At 38.5% G+C, this 6,000-nt stretch overlaps 1 long non-coding RNA gene across 1 annotated transcript; it reads right to left on the bottom strand.

Annotated features, from left to right (window-relative positions):
• Positions 1-1,399: 1,399 nt before the first annotated feature.
• LOC139138211 (uncharacterized) lies at positions 1,400-3,587 on the bottom strand. The gene is made up of 3 exons (XR_011553558.1): positions 3,472-3,587; positions 2,638-2,790; positions 1,400-2,286 (listed from the first exon to the last, which is right to left on the bottom strand). It is a non-coding gene; the product is annotated as an uncharacterized lncRNA (long non-coding RNA).
• Between the last annotated feature and the right edge of the window lie 2,413 nt (positions 3,588-6,000).

Below are 6,000 nucleotides of genomic sequence, written 5' to 3'. Positions count from 1 at the left end.
TAGGTTATCTGATCCTAAATTGCTATGCAAAGTTGTTCGACCTGAAGCTTCCAGTTGTTATTGATGACACTATGCACTATTCTGAACAGTTTGTATTCTGTCAATGTCCTCAAAAATTAAAAAATGTACATACAGCGACATGAACGTTTGACACCGACCTATACCCAATGTATTGTCAATGGGAGAATGATGTCAAATAAGTAATCTCCCAAATTGTTATTTAAAGAGTCATTATAGGGGACAGTTATGCACAATAGTGTTGAATAAGTAGAAATCATGACAACTTAAATCAATGTGGCTGCTTGGATCATCAATACATTGTTTATTATACCTGAAATTTGCGCCCGAAGGGCGCGCCGAAAATGGTAATGGCAGAAAATGAAAGTGCCAGGAGGTATTTTTTCTTTTTTCAGTATTCCATAACGTGCACATGCAATTTCAGCTTTGATGCATGAAAAAAGGTGACCCTCCCCCATAGGCTTGCACAAAATTTTATGACCCTTCAAAAATGCTTGCGCGAAAAATGGCGACCCACCCCCAAAAAACACCGGCCCACCCCCCCCCCCCCTGTAATTTGTGTCCAGTCCCTAAGATGACAACATTTTCCGGGCTTCTTGTTTTCAAGAGCTCTGATATTAAATGCCCACTTCAGGCACTAGCAGTCAACACCAAACATAGGACGCAAGTTGATATTATTATCGATACGTAATTAATGGACCCAATCACTAAAGAAATCTACATAAATTTGTTCCATTTTAATCTGCAAATCATAACAATATCTGAAGGAAATGGACAGTGTCACACTGGTAAACAATTTTGCCTATGAATAGCAAGTCATAATCGTCCCGATATCATGGGGTTATGACATTCACAATTTGAAAGCGTAATCTTCAAGATCCCCTGCCCACTTCTGTAGGAGGTCGTATTTGAAACATCAAAAAACATATTCTGTCATAAATGGCTTTGCAAATTCTTTCATTTTGGGATTCTACTCTAATATCAATCGCAGCGCATTTCATGCAGTTAAAACCCTCTTTCCGTAAATGCACAATGTATTAAGTACTTTACTGTTTTCTCTGAACACATTCACTTGTTTTAATTGAGGTTAACAATGAGACGAAAGTTTAAGGACGATAATGTAATATATTCTCCGATGATAATCGAAAATATTGGTCCAGACCATTGAACAACAGTTTCTACGCCATTCCAAAGTAAAATGAATTATTTTTTCAGGTCATCGCTCGCACTATGTTTAGACTAGCGCGTCATATCCAAAACAACCACTAAACACAAATCATAAATCATTCACAACGACAAATAAGTTAAATTATTAGAATATTGTATGTATGGACCTGCCTCGACTTCACACCCATCAAATGAGTACTTGTGCATCTGACCCTTGAAATTTTTCATCGGTCATATGACCTGGCGGCCATATTGCATTTTTCCAAAGTTTATTATAGTCAGATTGAAAAATTACATTATGTGGTAAACCCTGTGCGGAAGTGACCGGGAAAAAGAAACTAAACACAGAAACAAACATAAATCGTCTATAATCGCATCACTTTTATAAACGTTAAGGACCAGAAATAATTACATTTTTCTTCGTGTAAAGACAAACAAAAGAGAATTTTTAGTTTCAGAAAATGCCACAAATTTTAAGTATAGGTATGTCAATAGTTGTACAATGTACATTGTTAATTTCATTATGCAAGTATAAAGGAGCAAGCTCGCATGAGACAGCCATAAAAAGCACAGATTTTGGCATATATATCATATGCATTTGCGTTTTTCCACGTGACGGCCAAAAGAGGTCATGGCATTGAAAGGTAAAAAAAAGTGGGACATCAATGAAAAGAATCACGAATCGTAGCTAAAATTTGAGCAGATATGATCATCTCTTATTATTTAACTCTCCGAAAGCAACGTTACTACTGGCCAATTTGATGTAAAGGATGTTCATGTGTCCTTCCTTCCTTCCTATCCTATTCCTTTCCTTATTTATTAAGATTCATCTGTCAAATAAATGTGACAATATGTGATGTTAAAAATGTATTTAGCGGGGTTTACTTCTCGGCGATAGATAAACAACAATGGCCAGCGTTCAGTGACCTTCTACTCGTGGCCGGTGTAATAGTCGTTTTCGTTGGTGTTTTTGAAGACAACCTCAACCAGTACAACGATGAGAATGATGCCGAAGACCGCACCGCAAATGGACAACAAGATAGAGATCTTGCTAAGCTTGTTGGCCATGTCGTGATTTGCCTCGCCACGTTTTTGGTAAGCCTGAGGGGGGGGAGAGAGAGAGAGAGAGAGAGAGAGAGAGAGAGAGAGAGAGAGAGAGAGAGAGAGAGAGAGAGAGAGAGAGAGAGAGAGAGAGAGAGAGAGAGAGACAGACAGACAGACAGACAGACAGACAGAAAAAGAGAGACAGAGACAGAGAGACAGAGAGACAGAGACAGACATACAGAGACACACAGAGACAGACAGACGGACAGACAGACATTAATGGTATCAGAGTGATCTATCCCAGTGCATGAAAAACGTTGTAATGTATACATAAGCGAAGTCCAGTTTAGATGAGCTGAAAAACAGAAGGGCCGGGGCGCTGTGCATAATTGTTTGTGATGTACTTACGTATCCAGATACGAAGATAGCAGCAATGCCGATAGGAAGGAAACAGCAAAGGGTAGTCAAAACAGCAAGTATTATCGCTCCTGTGTCCAGGGCAGTCGGAGAAGTCGAATTGGCGTAGTCGATAATTAAGGGATCCTGTGGCGGGACACTTAACTGCTTAAAAAGAATTAAAAATCGTTTGTCAGTTTTTAGACGATTAATCAACTTTTCGTTTAAACAATCCGTGATCCGTTTTTGTATTCTTCACAATGAGATTTCATTGCTGTTGTCACAAACCAACTGATGATTTGGAAAACTCATTTTCGATGTCGATACTGAGGGAAATTGTCCCAGGGTTGTATGAACAGCAGCTTTGAATATACAAAAAGTTCATCTGTGTCTAACTATGATTAGTAGCAAACAAAGGGAGAGGCGTAACAGTATGTATATAAATATGTTGGGAAAAATCAGACATCTGCACCAGATACAATAATACAATAACCAATTGCGCTTAAAATTAAGTTGCTCTCACAGGATCTTGACTTGTAAAAACAAACGAAAATGACTGCATGGTGGTCATTGTGGTTTTATTTGCACGAGAATATGAAAAAGACTTGTAATGTTTTGATCTGCGTGCTAGCTGCAACTTTAATAACCAGGGTAAGAATTTGAAAAACACGATAAACAATTTGGGTCGTTTTATTGGTAAGTGGAGTTATCAGAAACCAACTTTTTCAGTCGGTAGCGCTTTTTGCACTACTAAGGAACGGCATGCGGGGGATGAAGTTTTGGTCTCTCGTTTTCCCCATTGATTACTATATTCACAAGTATTAATATTGTGTCGAGTAAACCTACCGTTAAATCAGATGGCATTGAAGAATTTTCAGAGGGTCGCATGGATGGCAGTTGTGCATACGACGGTGGTGGATAGTTTTGTTGTATGGAACCTCCGTACTGTTGACCATAGGCTTCTGTTGTCGAAAGCGAAAATATCGACGGTGATGAACTCACACATAACACAAAGTTGGCATTCCACTTCAAAGATGTGACACTTGTATACGTTAATTACAAGACACATTCAAACACCTAAACAACAATGTTATCCCTTCATTTCATACGTCCTGAATGAGTACAAATTTGACGAGGAACAGTGGAATTCCAATGCGATGTGGAAATCTCCAGGGTCAAACGACACCAAAGTACCCTACCCGATTAATCACTAAGGGTACATCCAGATGTGGAAAGTAGTGGAACATGGCGGCTGATTAGGAAACAAATGACATATTTGTTTCGATTTATAATAACCTTTTTACTCTGTTTTTGTGATGCAGTGCGAGGTATACCTAATACTTCTCTTTCAAAATTAAAAGTTTGTCTGACTCTCTTCAGATTCTATTACATTTAAGAATGTCATGTACACCAATCTGCAGACTTATGTTACGAAATAACAAAGTTGAAATCCAAATCTTGTAAAAAGCAGATGAAATGCCATAGCTTGATTTAAAGTTGATTATTATTTATTATTTATTATTTTGAATTTAGTTCGCTTTTTGAACAGAAACGGATTTCCGCACCAACGCCGGATTACACCTGTACGTGTGGTCCGTAATCTCAAAGTTACCACCCATGAAATAAGTGTCCCTACCTTCTGGTACACGGCCAGTTACGGTGTTGCAATCTCCGACAAAAAATGGATCAACGGAAAAACTTCGCTTTAAGGTAGACTGCGCCTCGGGGACAGATATTCGGACTCTCAAACTTACAACACGTTTTTGGTCTACCACTTTTGGGACCATTTTAGAGCTCTTGGAGTAAGAAAATTTTCATTGTCTTAGTTTTTTGAAAAGCGAAAATTGTATTTTCCCCATAGGAGGAAGGGCCGCTTCGTCAACATTTAGCAATTCGTTTTCCTCGTAGGAGGATTTTTCATTCTTAAGTCCTGCTAGAGAATCATCATATCTCGCTGTAGTTTTCTTGACACATTATCCTTCGCTTTTTTCTTGTTGAATCACGGTATCGTTAAAATGCAAGAGATAATTTCCACTTAGCAACAAACTGCATGATTGCTTGTATGGTAATCCACTAAAACATGGTTGAACCCAAATAATGCACTCTGTGCCATCTCTTAGTCCAAGGAATTGTTTTAAAAAAATGAACCAAAGACTGCGTTCAGTTTCTTTGCGATTAAATTTATCCGTTTTGGGTTAACAATCAAGAAAAAGTGCTTGGGTTTTTCACATCATAATTTTCCATCGTGTCTCTTTCTTTAGTAGTAGGCGAGAGAAATGTTCCAATTACAGCTTTTGTACCCGAGATGTCACCTAAAGGCAAGGGAATTCCTATGTGCAACAGAAGAATAATAGCTTCACATCACTTGATGTGAAGTCCACTACAATAATAGTATTTACAACAGTCGTAGCTACCTACAGGATGTCTGACTAATACAAAGGAATCTTCGCTGGTTGCAAACTTTCAACTTATCATGAAGTGTGTTTTTTCTGTCGCCATATTTTTCATCGGAGATTGAAATAAAATAATTTGACACTCGACTTAAAGATAGAATGCTGTTGAAGAACGGATTATAAGTCCCTTCACGACTCCGTAACCTTAGTTTCTACACTTATCCTGCTTTTCTCTCATTGTGGGGAGAGTCTGTCACTGCGTCTGACAAAAAATGAATAAATCTTACTAGACACTGTTATCTCCTGATATAGGTTTGAAGGTGTTTCGTCTGAAGGCGACTTGTTTTTCCAAACAGTCTCGAGGTTTTGAATAATGTTTGCACAGAAGAAATAGTTAAACAAGTATCACCCACTCGAAGCGTTGTCCAACGATAATAGAGAAGTATATGACATTTTTATGCGGAGCTGTGTCATCATATGGAAAATGAAAAGAAGACATTCAGAACGTCCCCATCGAAGTTTTACAGTGAAATAGAGGAACTATCTGATTTTGATAGGGCACGATTACTCTACCCGACGAGCCACCGTAGATATGGCCATCTCTCCGAATAAATGATTTACTTAATATATGGTTGACGCCCCCTTTGTGGCCGGTTGCCGTTTGACGTATGTTGAAGTACATTTTAAGAGTCCTACGTTAAAAGCTTCCACATTTTCGTTTTGTCCTGGAGATAATGTGTTTTGTTCCTGTCTAATATTCGAAGAAAGGCCGACGTCAAAAGATCTGCCAGTCTCGTTGACGTTTTCGTAGTTACTCAAAACCGCTGTAGCTGCATATCATATGGCGCTTTGATTTTCAAACTTAAATGGCTAAACCAATCTTGAATACTTACCAGGCGTTTTGAGTCCATTTTGTGGTATTACTGTGTCGCTGTAACTTGTTCTGTGAACTGGACGAGTGAATTGTATATCTGCGGTACTC

The sequence above is a fragment of the Ptychodera flava genome, chromosome 8, assembly GCF_041260155.1.
Source record: "Ptychodera flava strain L36383 chromosome 8, AS_Pfla_20210202, whole genome shotgun sequence".
NCBI classification, from domain to species: Eukaryota; Metazoa; Hemichordata; class Enteropneusta; family Ptychoderidae; genus Ptychodera; species Ptychodera flava.
This window is presented reverse-complemented; position numbering and strand designations above follow the sequence as displayed.